The sequence below is a fragment of the Capricornis sumatraensis genome, chromosome 9, assembly GCF_032405125.1.
Source record: "Capricornis sumatraensis isolate serow.1 chromosome 9, serow.2, whole genome shotgun sequence".
NCBI classification, from domain to species: domain Eukaryota; kingdom Metazoa; phylum Chordata; class Mammalia; order Artiodactyla; family Bovidae; genus Capricornis; species Capricornis sumatraensis.
The window spans coordinates 10016998-10031899 of NC_091077.1; positions in this window are offsets into that span (position 1 = coordinate 10016998).

Sequence of the window (14902 nt, forward strand, 5' to 3'; positions counted from 1 at the left end):
GCTTGCTCTGTGGAAGGAAAGCTATGACAAACCCAGTGAAAGCTCAATCATGTCTGACTCTTTGCGACCCCATGGACTATATAGTTCGTGGAATTCTCCAGGCCAGAATACTGGAGTGGGTAGCCTTTCCCTTCTCTAGCAGATCTTCCCGACCCAGGAATCAGGCTGGGGTCTCCTGCATTGCAGACGGATTCTTTACCAACTGAACTAATGACAAACCTAGACAGCACATTAAAAAACAGAGACATCACTTTGCTGACAAAGTTCTGTATAGTCAAAGCTGTGGTTTTTCCAGTAGTAATGTATGAATGTGAGACTTGGACCATAAAGAAGGCTGAGTGCTGAAAAATTGATGCTTTCAAATTGTGGTGCTAGAGAAGACTCTTGAGAGTCCCTTGAACTGCAAGGAGATCAAACCAGTCAATCCTAAAGGAAATCAACCCTGAATATTCATTGGAAGGATTGATGCTTCAGCATCAGCTTCAGCTCCAATACTTTGACCACCTGATGCCAACAGCCGACCCATTGGAAAAAACCCTGATGCTGGGAAAGATTGAAGGCAAGAAGAGAAGGGGGCAGCAAAGGATGAGATGGTTAGACAGCATCACTGACTCAATAGACATGAATTTGAGCAAACTCTGGGTGATAGCGGAGGATACAGGAGCCTGGCATGCTGCAGTCCATGGGGTGGCAAAGAGTCAGACATGACTCAGTGACTGAACAATAGCAACAATTCTGCTAGGGCTCTCCAGTTCCTGGATATACTACTAAAGGTGGTACTAACTTCAGTCTACTCATTGCCCATTTATTTTTCTGTTGCCTCTTCTAAATACCTGTCTGAACAACAAGTCTCAGCAGAATGCAAATATACAAACTGGACAAGTTGAGGAGCGACTGATGAAGGTGTGGGAGGAGGCCTAGGAACCCATATGGGATGACACACTATCAAAGTTAGTCGCACCTGGGAGTAGTTATCCATACCTGGAAGAACATTCTGGAGAGAAGGGAGCAATTACTTCTAGAATTTGGAAAGAGCCACCTGCCTGGACCTGTGTTCTAGTCTGGGGGCACAGACATCTGCAGTGAGCACGTAGGGATGGACCTGAGGGAAAAACTACTGAGATCTCACTCTCCACCCCTTGTCCTCCTGCAAGGGGCTCCCTTTGCCTGAGCCCAACAGAAAGTCTCAGGCCGTGCTAGTGATAAAGAATCTGCTTGCCAGTGTAGGAGATGTAAGAGACACGGGTTCGATCCCTGGGTTGGGAAGATGCCCTGGAGGTGGGCACAGCAACCCACTCTAGTATTCTTGCTTGGAGAATCTTATGGGCAGAAGCACCTGGTGGGCTACAGCCCATGGGATTGCAAAGAGTTGGACATGACTGAAGCTGCTGAGCATGCAACCTGAAGTCGGAGAGCAAAGGAACCTGTTGGTATGATCCATGAGGGTCAGTGTCCTAAGACCAGAATTAGATGAGGATGGAGAGTGTCTCAGGAGGCTATATGGAAGTTGTATGGTGCCACTTCTCACTGAGATTGAGCTCTGAGCGCAGGGCTGGGCTTCCTCACCCAGTACAATGCTGGGTACCAAAGAGGTGTTCATTGGACTTCCCAGTGGTCCAGTGGCTAAGATGCCACACTTCCAAAGCAGGGGGCCTGGCTTTGATCCCTAGTCAGGGAACTAGATCTCATATGCCACAACCAAGAGTTTGCATTGCATTCTGTATGCTATAAAAAATCGAAGATCCGGGTGCTGCAACTAAGACCCAGCATAGCCAAATAAATAAATGAGTAAAAATAAATAATAAAGCAAACAAAATAAAACCCCCAAAGGTGTTCATCAATGTTGAATAAGTAATCATGAACTACAAGGAGACTGACTTTTTAATTGTAAAACACACAAGTTTTACCATTGTAACCACTTTTTCCATTTTTATTGACATATAATTGACATATAAGACTGTAGAAGTTTTGGCTTCCCAGGTGGCACAAGTGATAAAGAATCTGCCTGCTAATGCAGGAGATGCAAAAGACGTGGGTTTGATCCCATGGACAGAGGAGCCTGGTGGGCTACAGTTAATGGGGTTGTAAAGAGTGGGACAGGACTTCACACACGTGCATGCACACACACACACACACATTGTAGAAGTTTAAGGTGTACAATGTGTTGATTTGATACATATATTTGTTGCAAAATGATTTCCACCATAGCCGTTGTAACCATTTTAAAGGCATAAGTTAGTGATAAGTACACTCACGTTTTTTGTAGCTATCACGACTATCTAGCTCCAAAATTTTTTCGTCACCCCGAAAGGAAACCCCATACCCATAAAGCAATCACTCCTCATCCCCTTCTTGTTCCAGCTCCTGGTAACCACTAATCTGCTTTCTTTCTCTATAGATTTACCTATTCTGCATATCTTTTATTATTATTATGATTTGACTGCACTGGGTCTTAGTTGTGGCATGTGGGATCTAGCTCCCTGACGAGGGATGGAACCTGGGCCTCCAGCATTGGGGACACAGAATCTTACCCACTGGACCACCAGGGAAGTCCCAGATTTACCTGCTCTGAATATCTTGTGTGAAAGTGTTAGTTGCTCAGTCGTGTCCGACTCTTGGCGACGCCACGGACTGTAGCTCACCAGGCTCGTTGGATTCTCCAGGCTAGAATACTGGAGTGGGTTGCCATGTCCTTCTCCAGGGTACCATTCTGACCCAGGGATTGAACCCAGGTCTCCCGGATTTCAGGCGGATTCTTTATCGTTTGAGCTACATGGGAAGCCAGATATCTTACATAAATATAAATGTTGACTGAATTTTGGAGGTAGGTAACTTATCCCTTCATCTCTGACTTTTGGCTTGCCGAGCAGGCCACTCTGGTAAGGAGGGTGGGGTTGAAAGAGTGGGGGGAGGTGCCTGGCCTTCCTCTTGCCCCTCCCAAGCTGCCAGCCCTAATGAGACACTCCCTCTCCCTTAATGACTCTGGGGGCTTCGGGGATGCCGCAGGCTAGCTCTGCCCTAATTAATTCATAGGGAGTGAGTGCTTCCTGCAGAGTAATTAGCCTCAATTCCTCCATCTCCTGCTCCTTGTGGCTCAGTCCTTGCTCAGGCCCCATCCCACCACTGGAGCAATCGTCTGGGACAACCTGAGGATGCTCTGTTTGGGTTGGCCTGGCTTCCTAATGCTGGGGCCAGAGCTGGAGACTCCGGTCAGACTCCGGTCCACCCCAGGGTGGACCTGGGGTGGGCTCAAACTCTGGCAGCACCATTTATTACCAGTGCGGCCTGTGACTTAACTTCTCTGAGCCCGCTTTCCCACTATAAATGGAAGCCAGTAGCCTTTCCCTTCTTGAAAGAATGAAAGAGGGACTTGCCTGGGGATCCAGGGCGAAGACTCTGTGCTCCCCATGCAGAGGGCCAGGGGTTTGATCCCTGGTCAGGGAACTAGATCCTGTATGCTGAAACTAAAGATCCTGAATGTTGCAACTAAGACCTGGAGCACATACACACACACACACACACACACACACACAAATGAAAAAAGGATGGAAGAGATACTCACAGGGACAGGGCAAGAATGAGGAAAATGAGGCACTTGTCTGTAAAATGTTGTGTTTGCATGCTCATTCGCTCAGCTGTGTCCGAATATTTTCGACCTCATGGATTGTAGCCCACCAGGGTCCTCTGTCCATGGAATTTTCCAGGCAAGAATACTGGAGTGGGGTGCCATTTCCTTCTTAGGGGATCCTCCCCACCCAGGGATCAAGCCTCGTCTCTTGCATCTCCTGTATTGGCAGGTGGATTCTTTACCACTGCAACACCTGGGAAGTCCAACTTGTTAGGGGGATCCAAGAAAACCTCTGTAATTAAGAAAAATCGTATCAGAATATTATTACTGGAATATTAACTTTGAGAAGTGATGGTGGTGATAGTTTCATGGGTCTCTGTTGATGTTTAGTTCAGATTTTTACCTGTTGTTATACCTCAATAAAATAGTTAAGAGAAAGGAACAGGGCAATGAGACACAAAAGGAGTCTGTGTGTATCTGTAACTTTGAAATAGTGAAATAAGTCAGATTTTTTTCTTTACAAATTATTCTTTGAAAATCTAAAAAGAGTAGATATATGTATATGTATAATTGATTATTTTTGCTGTATGCCTGAAGCTAATGCAACATTGTAAATCAACTACTTTCCAATAAAATAATTAAAAAAATTTTAAAATAATTTAAAAATTATTCTTTGAAGATATGGTTATGTTATCTTTTCCCCATTCAGAGATAATAGGGATGTTCTCTGATAGAAAAGATAAATAAGATTCCAATTTTAATAATTAAAAAGTCACACAGGGACTTACCTGGTGGTCCAGTGGTTAAGACTCTGCTCTCCCAATGAAGGGGGCCCAGTTTCAATCTCTGGTCAGGGAGCTAGATCCTGCATGCCATAAGTAAGAGCCTGCATGCCTTAACTAAAGATCTTGTGTGCTGTGACTAAAACTGGGTGCAGTAAAAAAAAAAAAGTCACACAAAATTAATGCAAAAATCCATGGTAAGCAAAATATCAAAATGCTTATTTTAAAGACAGAATCAGTAAGAGTGTTGAGCTATATGGAAGTCTGAAGCACAAGGAAAAATCAGGAATTCTGATCTTGTCTTTATGTGAAATGCTGATAACTTGTTCATTGTGGAGTTTTTGCATTAATTTGATTTTTAAAAGCACTGCATTGAAATACTCTTGAGTTTTTCTGGGCATATCTTTACTTTTCCTTAAATTAAGGTGAAATTCAAACAACATGAAGTTAACCATTTGAAAGAGTACAATTCAACTGCTCAGCCATGAAAAGGGATGAAATAATGCCATTTGCAATATTATTTGGCTGCAACTAAAGATTATCATACTAAGTAAAATAAGTTAGGAAGAGAAAGGCTACATTTTCACAAAAGTGAAAGAAAGAGTCTGTAGCATCAAGGAGAACAGTGCTTGTTGTCCATGATAAAATCTGGACTTTTAAGGGAAAATTAGAATTTTGAAAAACTTGCATTTACTACTGTAATCTTGACAGCTTGCCAACATTTAAAGACTTTTCTGATGAGATTGGTAGTCATATTAACAAATGTTACTTTTTGATACTGAATAATGAAATGTGTTAATACTTGGATGATCTGTGTAATTCAGGTGACTCGTGAATGATGTTTCAAAATCATCCATAGGTAAAAAGATGCACTCCATGGATTGTAATGTTAATAGAGTAGTAAAGGTTCAGTGATACTTTCAGATTCTGCTTTGCAACTATCCTTTAAAACATGTCAAGCCTCGGTACAGTCTCAAAGAATAGGCATAATAATCTAAAAAGCTGATTAAGATACTCCTATCTTTTCCAACCGTCTGGGTGTTTCTGCTTAGAGACACATTATTTGATACACATTGTTGATTCATTAACACTGCATTCACAACCAACAGCACTGTAACTCATGCTTGAATGAAGTTTATCTAACACATAGATTTTCTCCATGAAGCACAACACAGTCTTCTTGTGCTAAAGAACATTTGACAGCACTTTTGCAGTAGGCCTGGGGCCATTCCAAACAGCAAAATCAACCAAAAGCACAAAAATTTGAAAAATGCGGCACTAAACAGATTGTGGAAAGGACATTTTTTATGGTATGACACTTGAAACAAGAAGGTAGAGGGTTGCCTTGTTTGACTGTAGCTGTATATTTGACCTCAGCATGTCAACCAGTTCAAATTTTTCATCACTCCATGCATGACCATGAAAATGCCATGGATATTGAATTTAGGGTACATAAAATTTTTAGCAGGTCGGTTAATTTACAAATATGGAATTCTCACACAAGGAGGGTCAACTGTATCAACTGTATGAGAATCTTGCTTTCTTTTCTTTTCTTTTTTTTAAGGTTTTTAAAATAGCATTTATTTCTTAAAAGTTAACATGCATAATAGGAAACCAAAAAAACACAAGAAGCAAAAAACAGTCATTTACAATCACAGGCTCGTTTGATGTGTCCTTCTAGGTCTCATTTGTGTATTTTCACAACTAACCATCCATTATTATGAAACTAAGATCATGCAGTTATGTATCATGCTGTTTCACACATCATGAATATTTATCATTTCAAAGTCTCAAAACCATGGGCATTTGATAACCAAGAATACACTACACCAACTCAATCTGGAAGGAAAAAAATGTCATCCTGCCTTTCTTGGTGATAAAAATTTCAGAAAAGACAAAAATGGCAACAAGCCTCTAGATAAAGATATTGGCAGAGTTATGATTAAAATATTGGTGGTGGTGGTTTAGTCACTAAGTCGTGTCCGACTCTTGTGACCCCAAAGACTGTAGCCTGGCAGGCTCCTCTGTCCATAATATTCTCCAGGTAAGAATACTGGAGTGGGTTGCTACTTCCTTCTCCAGGGTATCTTCCCAACCCAGGAATCAAACCCGGGTCTCCTGCTTTGCAGGAAGATTCTTTACCCACTGAGCTACAAGGGAAGCCCTTGTAAAATACTACATTCCCTTAATGTTCAATTAAAAATGGGACATAAAGTGGCTGAGTACACAAAGTATAATTCTTGCTTTGTTTTTATTAAGCTAGACATTAAAGCAATTTGTGAAAGTATAAAATATTGCTATTCTCATAGCTTTTTCCTTGTTTTGGAAAATACAGTTATTTTTCATAAAAATCTGCTATTTATGTTAACATGTAATGAGCTTACTTTTATCCTAAAATGAATATTTAAGTACACTCAGTTTTAATTTCCAATACAGTGAAGATTAGTAAGTATAACATATAGATGAAAACTCTTTTGAATCCTCCATAATTTTTTTTAGTTCTTTTTTTAATAAAGATTTTTCTTTTTAATGTGGACCATTTTTAAAGCCTTTGTTTGGATGTGTTGCTATACTGTTTCTGTTTTCTGTTTTGGTGTTTTGGCCAATTGGCATGTGGGATCTTAACTCCCCAACCAGGGATTGAACCTGTACCCCCATCACTGGAATGCAAAGTCTTAACCATTGGACCACCAGGGAAGTACTCCTCTCCATGATCTTTTTAATCAGTTGACAAAATTTCTTAGGATAGTTTTAGATTTACAGAAAAATTGAAAAAAGTGCAGCTGCTGCTAAGTCGCTTCAGTTGTGTCCGACTCTGTGCGACCCTATGGACAGCAGCCCACCAGGCTCCTCTGTCCATAGGATTCTCTAGGCAAGAACACTGGAGTGGGTTGCCATTTCCTTCTCCTAAAAGAGTGCAGAGAATTTCCATATCCTCTCACCCCACCCCCCAAATTTCCCCTATTATTATTCCCCTACTATTAGTATCTCTCAGGTGGCTCAGTGGTGAAGAATCCACCTGCCAATGCAGGAGACCTGTGTTCAATCCCTAAGTTCCGAAGATCCGCTAGAGAAGGAAATGGCAGTCCACCCCAGTATTCTTGCCTGAAAAATCCCACAGAGGAGCCTGGCGGGCTCCATGGGGTCACAAAAGAACTGGACACGATTGAGTGACTAAACAACAACTGGTGGGTGAGTCTAAGGTACAGCTAAGTTTGAGAACTGCTTATCTATTAATAGAAGGTGCTGTGTCATGAAGGAAAGTGGGGCCTATATGCACAGAGTTGGAACTGGGGTGACTGCTTTCTGGCTGTGTGATCTTGGTCAAGTTACTGAACTTCTCTGAGAGCCTGTACCCTCATCTGCAAACTGAGGGTAGTGATAGCTACTACATAGGAGTGTGAAGATTAAACAGGTGTAAAAGAGCCTGGCTAGACTAGGAGGTTGCCATAAACAATTGCTCGGTAATAATAATAGCAAACACATATTGAGGTTTTAATCACACACCAAGCTCTGTGCTCAGCTCTTAAAAATGGCAATTAGTAGGAGATATTGGAAGGGACCAAATCAGTGCCTTTTGGGAAGAAAAGCAAAATCAACACTGCCCGGGGTATCCTAAAGAGAGCAAAGAATAATATTAATTACAAGGCTACCAGCAGTGATTTGCCTCCCACTTGCACAAGGCTTCATGCTGCACGGAGGATTTCCAGGCTCAAGAGCACTTAATTTTCTCAGCTTTAATCTTCTATGGGGTTGGCAGAGTCACCTCCATTGTTTAAATGAGGAGACCAGGCTCAGAGAGGGAGAGGGGCTGACCCAAGCTCACACAGCGGCCATGTGGCCAAAGACGGAACGTGCACCTGGAGGGACAAGCCAGGCAGCCAAGTCCACGCTGCGCCTTCCCTAGACCTCCGCTGAGGATGTGGGCGCGGGCCCAGTGATGCCGAGGCCTGGTCCCCGCGCTCTCCAGGGATGGTCGGGAGTCTGGAGGGCCCGGGAGGCGGCGGGAGGCAGGGGTTCGGAGGCGCGGCTCCGAGCTGGGGGCGGGGGCTAGACGCGAGAGAGGCCACTCACCCCTCCCCAAACACGCAGTGCCCTTTCTCCCGCTCGGCTGCTGAGCCTGGGCTGGGCGCGGGGGAGGCGGGGGTTATCCCGGAGGGGATCCCGCCCCCCCACCTCCAACGGCCCGGCGCCCCCACACCCACGTGAACGCGGGCCCGGCGCGGATCCCACCAGCTGCACAGCGCGTCGCGGCTCCGCGCCGGTACCTCGGCCTTTTTGGTTTTGGAGCAGGCGCTGCGCGGTCTCTGGCGGGTCCCCGCTGCCCCGGCCGGGCGCTTCGCTGGGCTCCGGCACCTGCATCCCCGCGCAGCGCGCAGGCGGACGCGCGGGCAGGCCGCCCCCGCTGCTCCTGGCGCTGGTGAGTGCGAGTCCCGCGGCTCTGCGAGGGCGGGGGCTCTGATTTTGGCAGGCGGGATCCGGGGCCGGCTGGGCCTATCATGGGGTCAGGCGGGTGGGGCCCCCCTTTCGCCCATGTTCTCATCTCTCGGCTGCTCTTTGTCTCAGCTGCTCCCTGCCCCGTAGAGTCGTAGCCTCCGCTCATCTCCTGTAGCCCTGGTGAGTTTCCTGTCTCCTTGGTTACCCATCTCCGCTCTTGTCCATCCTGTCCCTCTTATCCATGGCCTCTACCCGTGGGCAGGTTTCCATCTTTGCCTGATGCCTGGTCCCTTTCCAAGGCTTGGTTCCCTTCCCTATCAGGGGGCTTATTCCTCCAATCCGGAGGGCCCTGATTGTGACTGAGACGTTGGCCACCGATGCGGGGGGACTGGGTCAGAAGTTCTATGAGGGGTGATGGTGGGGATGGTGTGTGTGTGTGAGACTGAATTTTGAGTAGGAGTGCCAACCCACAGAGATGAGTGAGGCTGAATGTTTAAATGTGGGAAGGAATTTCGATGTCTGAAGTTTTGTGTCTTGTGTCCCAAGTTGTGTGTGTGTTTGTGTATTATGTACCTGCCTGTATAGAGCTTCATTTACAAGGGGAGTTGTGCAAGATCCTGAAGGGGTGTGTGTGTGTATGGAGCTGTGTGTCTGAGGAGGACTGTGGGGTTTTGTGTCTGATGGCGTGCATGAATGTCAAGTGCGTGTATGTTTGTGTGTGTAGGAATTGTATGACATACTGCATGAATAAAGCTCCTTTTCTCTTTTTTAAATTGAAGTAAAGCTGATGTACAATATTACATAAGTTACAGGTATACAATACAATAGGGGCTTCCCAGGTGGCGCAGTGGTAAAGAATCTGTCTGCCAAACTGGAGATGTGGGTTTGATCCCTGGGTCAGGAAGATCCCCAGGAGAAGTTAATGAATCCACTCCAGTATTTTTGCCTGGAAAATCCCATGGACAGAGGAGCCTGGTGGGTTACGATATAATGATACAATACGATATAATGATTCACCATTTTTAAAGATTTACTTCATTTATAGTTATTATGAAATGTTGGCTATATTCGCTATGCTGCACAATATATCCTTATATCTTATTTTATACCCAGTAGTTTGTACATGTAACTTCCTACCCCTGAGTTGCCGCTCCCCGCTTCTCTCTCCCCGCTGGTAACCACTAATTTGCCCTCTATATCTGTGAGTCTGTTTCTCTTTTGTTATATTCTCTAGTTTGTTGTGTTTTCTAGATTCCACATATAAGTAATATGCAGTGTTTGTCTTTCTCTGTCTGACTTATTTCACTTAGTATAATGCCTGGAGTTGCATTTCTGAAGTTGTGTGTGTTGTATGTCGAACAGTTCTGTGCGTGTGAGACTGTGTGTCTTTGTGCAGTTGTGTATATGTCAGTTGTACACACGAGGTATGTGAGGTTGTGTGTTCAAGTGTGTGTGTGTAATGTGTGTGATTTCCTCCTACTCCTTCTCTCCCTTCACTCACTCCTCAGGCTAGCAGAGTATTGAGATAAAATGTATGGAAAGCATCCTCGTTTGCCCACTGTAGTTTGCTTCAGCTTTAGAATGTAGAAGTTCCTTCTTCTTCTCCTTGGTCCTGAGAGGAGGGTGGCTTTCACATCTCATCACATCTGAAAGTCTGGAGGTTGGGGGAAGCAGGTGGGGCACTTGCCTTTGAACTCCTGCAGATACTGGGGACACTGGGAGGGTCATTTCCCTATCAGGAACCGAAGAAGCAGGGCCAAGAGAAGGCCCAGGACCAGGAAAGACTAGACAAGAGAGAACTGACTGTGAGGGCAGAAGCCCCCAGGGGTCCAAGAGAAACTGAGAAGGGGCCAAGTGGAGGCCAAATTCCTGGGAAAAACATTTCAAGTCAAACATTGCTTGGCAAGTAATGCAGTTAGCACTGAGCAAGACTGATGAGAAAACTCTTTCCTGTCAGTGTTTTTCTCTGTCTTCAGTCATATGTCTGTTGGACTGATGCTTTTTATTAACCATAGTTGTCATCTGTTTCATGCTCACTAGGTGCTATTCTAAGTGTCACATGAATCGAGTCATCAAATCACATAGAAAGTGATCAGGTCCTGCAAGGTGGAGTTGGATGTGAAACAAAGAGCTCATGCATGCTCTTCCTCTAAGGCAGGGTTCTGCAACAATTTTCAGTAAAGGACCAGCGATAGTGTATGGACATCCATAAAATCTCTTTTGTTCCAACAACCCAACTCCACCACTGTAGCACAAAAGTAGCTGTAGAGAATAAAGAAAGGAGCATGGCTATGTGCCAATAAAGTTTATTTACTAAAGGAAGCAGCAGGCCAGAGTTGACCCTTGGACAATGGCTTGTCCATCCCTGCTGTTTCTCTTAAGGAAGACATAGGAAATAGACAAACTAACTCTGGATTTTTTTGTAATGAGTTAACATCTCAGCTGAATAAGTCCTTTCAACCCATGGGCAAGCTTCACAGTACTTCTTGGTGACTGGGAACATGCATCTTAGAGGTGAGGGAGTAATCACACATTTGGTTTCCTATCTGGGATTTTTCACAGCCAGCTGAAAAATACCATCGTGATTTCAGGATCCTTTGGAGCAAGATCCTAACTGGGATTTGACATTGGAACTAGGACTTAGAGCTGAAGGAAGGAGAGCCTGGAAAACTGAGGCAGATACCCTATCCCTGGGATATGTGGGGGTGCATAGGAGGACAAGAAAGACAGTGATCTCAGAAAAGTAGCTGCTCAGCCAGTGGCAGCACCGCTCCCCTCCACCCTGAAAAAAGTTCAGGGGACTACTTATTGGCCTATCTCTGATAGTTTCCCACTTGATCTGGATGGATTCAGGCACTGGGGTTGGGATTAGGGCTTGGGGAAAGGGTGGCAAGGAGAATCTGAAACCATGATCAGAGAGTAGCCGAGGAAGGCCAAGTTCTACAGCCATCCAGGCAACCTGAATATGCACAGCTCAGCACAGGATACAATATTTACTGCCTTCCTTTGGTTTGGAGAGTTTTTTTTTCCTCTAGGAGTCAGATGAAGGAAACTGTCAGGAAACTGACAGCCACACTCGAAAAGGGGAGTTGAAAATTAAGGACTATTTACAAGGTTAAACCAGTAAAGTTGGTACAACTCAGGGAACAGCAAGAATAGGGGAGTGGCAGGGAGGGAGCGAGAGGGAGACCTGGAGAGAGCTTTGGCTGTAACCAAGAATTGTCTTTATTATTTTTTTTAATTGAAATACATATTGATACATAACATTGGATACATTTTAAGATGTACACCATGTTGTTTTGATATATGTTGTATAATATTGGTTTGGCCTGAAAAGTTCCTTTGGGTTTTCCCATATGACGTTATGGAAAAACCTGAATGAACTTTTGGGCCAGCACAGAAACGAGATTGCCGCTGTAGCAATAGCTTTTTTATCATGCCAAGGGAGCCACAAACACTCAGTGGGAAAGATACTCTCTTTAACAAATGATGTTGGGAAAGCTGGTTAAACACGTGCAGAATGATAAAATCTGACCCCCATTTTATACTGGGCTTCCCTGGTGGCTCAGGGGTAAATAATCCGCCTGCCAATGTGAGAGATGTAGGTTTGATGCCTGGGTTGGGAAGATCACTTGGAGAAGGAAATGGCAACCCACTCCAATATTCTTGACTGGGAAATCCTATGGACAGAGGAATCTGGCAGGCTGCAGTCCATGGAGTCACAAAATAGTTGGATGCGACTTAGCAACTAAACAACAATTTTACACCACTTACAAAAATTAACTTGAAATGGGTTCAGTTCAGTTCAGTCACTCAGTTTTGCCTGACTCTTTGTGACCCCATGGACTGCAGCACTCCAGGCCTCCCTATCCATTACCAACTCCTGGAGTTTACTCAAATTCATGTCCACTGAGTCAGTGATGCCATCCAACCATCATCTTATCCTCTGTTGTCCACTTCTGACCTCAATCTTTCCCAGCATCAGGATCTTTTCAAATGAGTCAGTTCTTTGCATCAGGTGGCCAAAGTACTGGGGTTTCAGCTTCAACATCAGTCCTTCCAATGAACATTCAGGACTGATTTCCTTTAGGATGGACTGGTTGGATCTCCTTGCAGTCCAAGGGACTCTCAAGAGTCTTCTCCAACACCACAGTTCAAAAGCATCAATCCTTCGGTGCTCAGCTCTCTTTTTACTCCAACTCTTGCATCCATACATGACTACTGGAAAAACCATAGCGTTGACTAGACGGACCTTTGTTGGAAAATTAATGTCTCAGATTTTTAGTATGCTGTCTAGGTTGGTCATTGCTTTTCTTCCAAGGAGCAAGCCTCTTTTAGTTTCATGGCTGCACTCACCATCTGCAGCGATTTTGGAGCCCCCCAAAATAAAGTCCCTCACTGTTTCCAGTGTTTCCCCATCTATTTGCCATGAAGCAATGGGACCAGATGGATTGATTGGGTATAAGACTTAAATATATGACCTGAAGCCATAAAATTGTTAGAAGAAAATGTTAGAAAGAAGTTCCTCTACACTGGTCCCATCAATGAGGTTTTTTTTTTTTTTTTTGATATGACAGCAAAAGCACAAACAACAAAAGCCAAAATCAACAAGTGGTACTACATCAAACTTCAAAGCTTCTGTATGGCCAAAAAAACACCCAAAACCAAAACAACAGCAAAATGAAAAGGCAACCTGCAGAAGGGGAGAAAAGCTTTGCAGATCATGCATGGGCTAGGGGTTAATATCCAAAATATGTAAAGATCTCATACAACTCAATAACAAAAATCAATCTGAAAAATGGGTAGAGGAACTAAATAGTCATTTTCCAAAGAAGGTGTCCAAATGTCCAACAGCTGCAGAGGATTGTCTGATGGGAGCTGTGGCCTTATGTAGAGGAATACGTGCCTGTGTGTGTGCTGTTGTGTCCAACTCTTTGCTAGCCCATGGACTGTAGCCCGCCAGGCTCCTCTGTCTTGGGGATTTTCCAGGCAAGAATACTGGAGTGGGTTGCCATTTCCTCTTCCAGGGGATCTTCCTGACCCAAGGATGGAACCCTCTTGCGTCTCCTGCATTGGCAGGTGGGTTCTTCACTACTACATCACCTGGGAAGCCAGTCACTGCCAAACGTGAGCCTGGCAGGGGGAGCTGGAAGAATGTGCCATCTCCATCTTTTCCCACTTGCCATTCTGCTGTTTCCCACCGGCCTGACTGCAATGGCAGGGGAGCCTGGGCCATGCTGTCTCTAGTGGTTAGCCTTTTGCCTGGGAATGGATCTAGAGGGGTAACAGAATTTCCAGTATGCCTATAATAGGGACACTGCCACTTGCTGTGAGGTCATATAGGCAAGTCTACTTATCTTTCCAGATTAGGAGCTGCCCAGGGCCCACAATACTTTTAGGGACCCATGCAAACGTTTATGCTTTTTTTTTTTTTTTTGCTGAGCCTCATGGCATGTGGGATCTTCATTCCTTGACCAGGGATCAAACCCATGCTCCCCCAAAAGTGGAAGGGCAGAGTCTTAACCACTGAAATTCCTATTTGTGCTTCTTTTAAAATTACAATAAAGAATTTAACTTTCAGATTGAATAAAATATTTTAATATATAATATTAATATATTCATTTAAAAAACTGGAGTGAAATGTACACAGAACAACCACCCATTTTAAAATGGCATTCAGTGGCATTTAGTTCATTTGCAACATTGTACAGCAATCACCTTTATCAAGCTCCAAAATAATATATTCACTTTTATACAAATGCAGTTGTAAAATATTTTTTAGAAATTTATTTATTTTTAATTGAAGGATAATTGCAATATTGTGTTGATTTCTGCCATACATCAACGTGAATCAGCCATGGGTATACATATGTGCCCTCCCTCTTGAACCTCCTTTCAACCTCCCACCCACCCCATCACACCCCTGTAGGTTAATTTTGATGTACGTTTTAATGGAGGAAGGGACCACAAAGGCAAATGTTCCTCAGACTCATGAAAATCACAATTTCCAGACTGCCCTGTGCATATATGGTATTGGTAAAAGGATAGGCAAGTTTTAATTTCTATATGCATTTTATTTAATGTGTATTAAAATACAGGGTCAGGAAAATCCCTG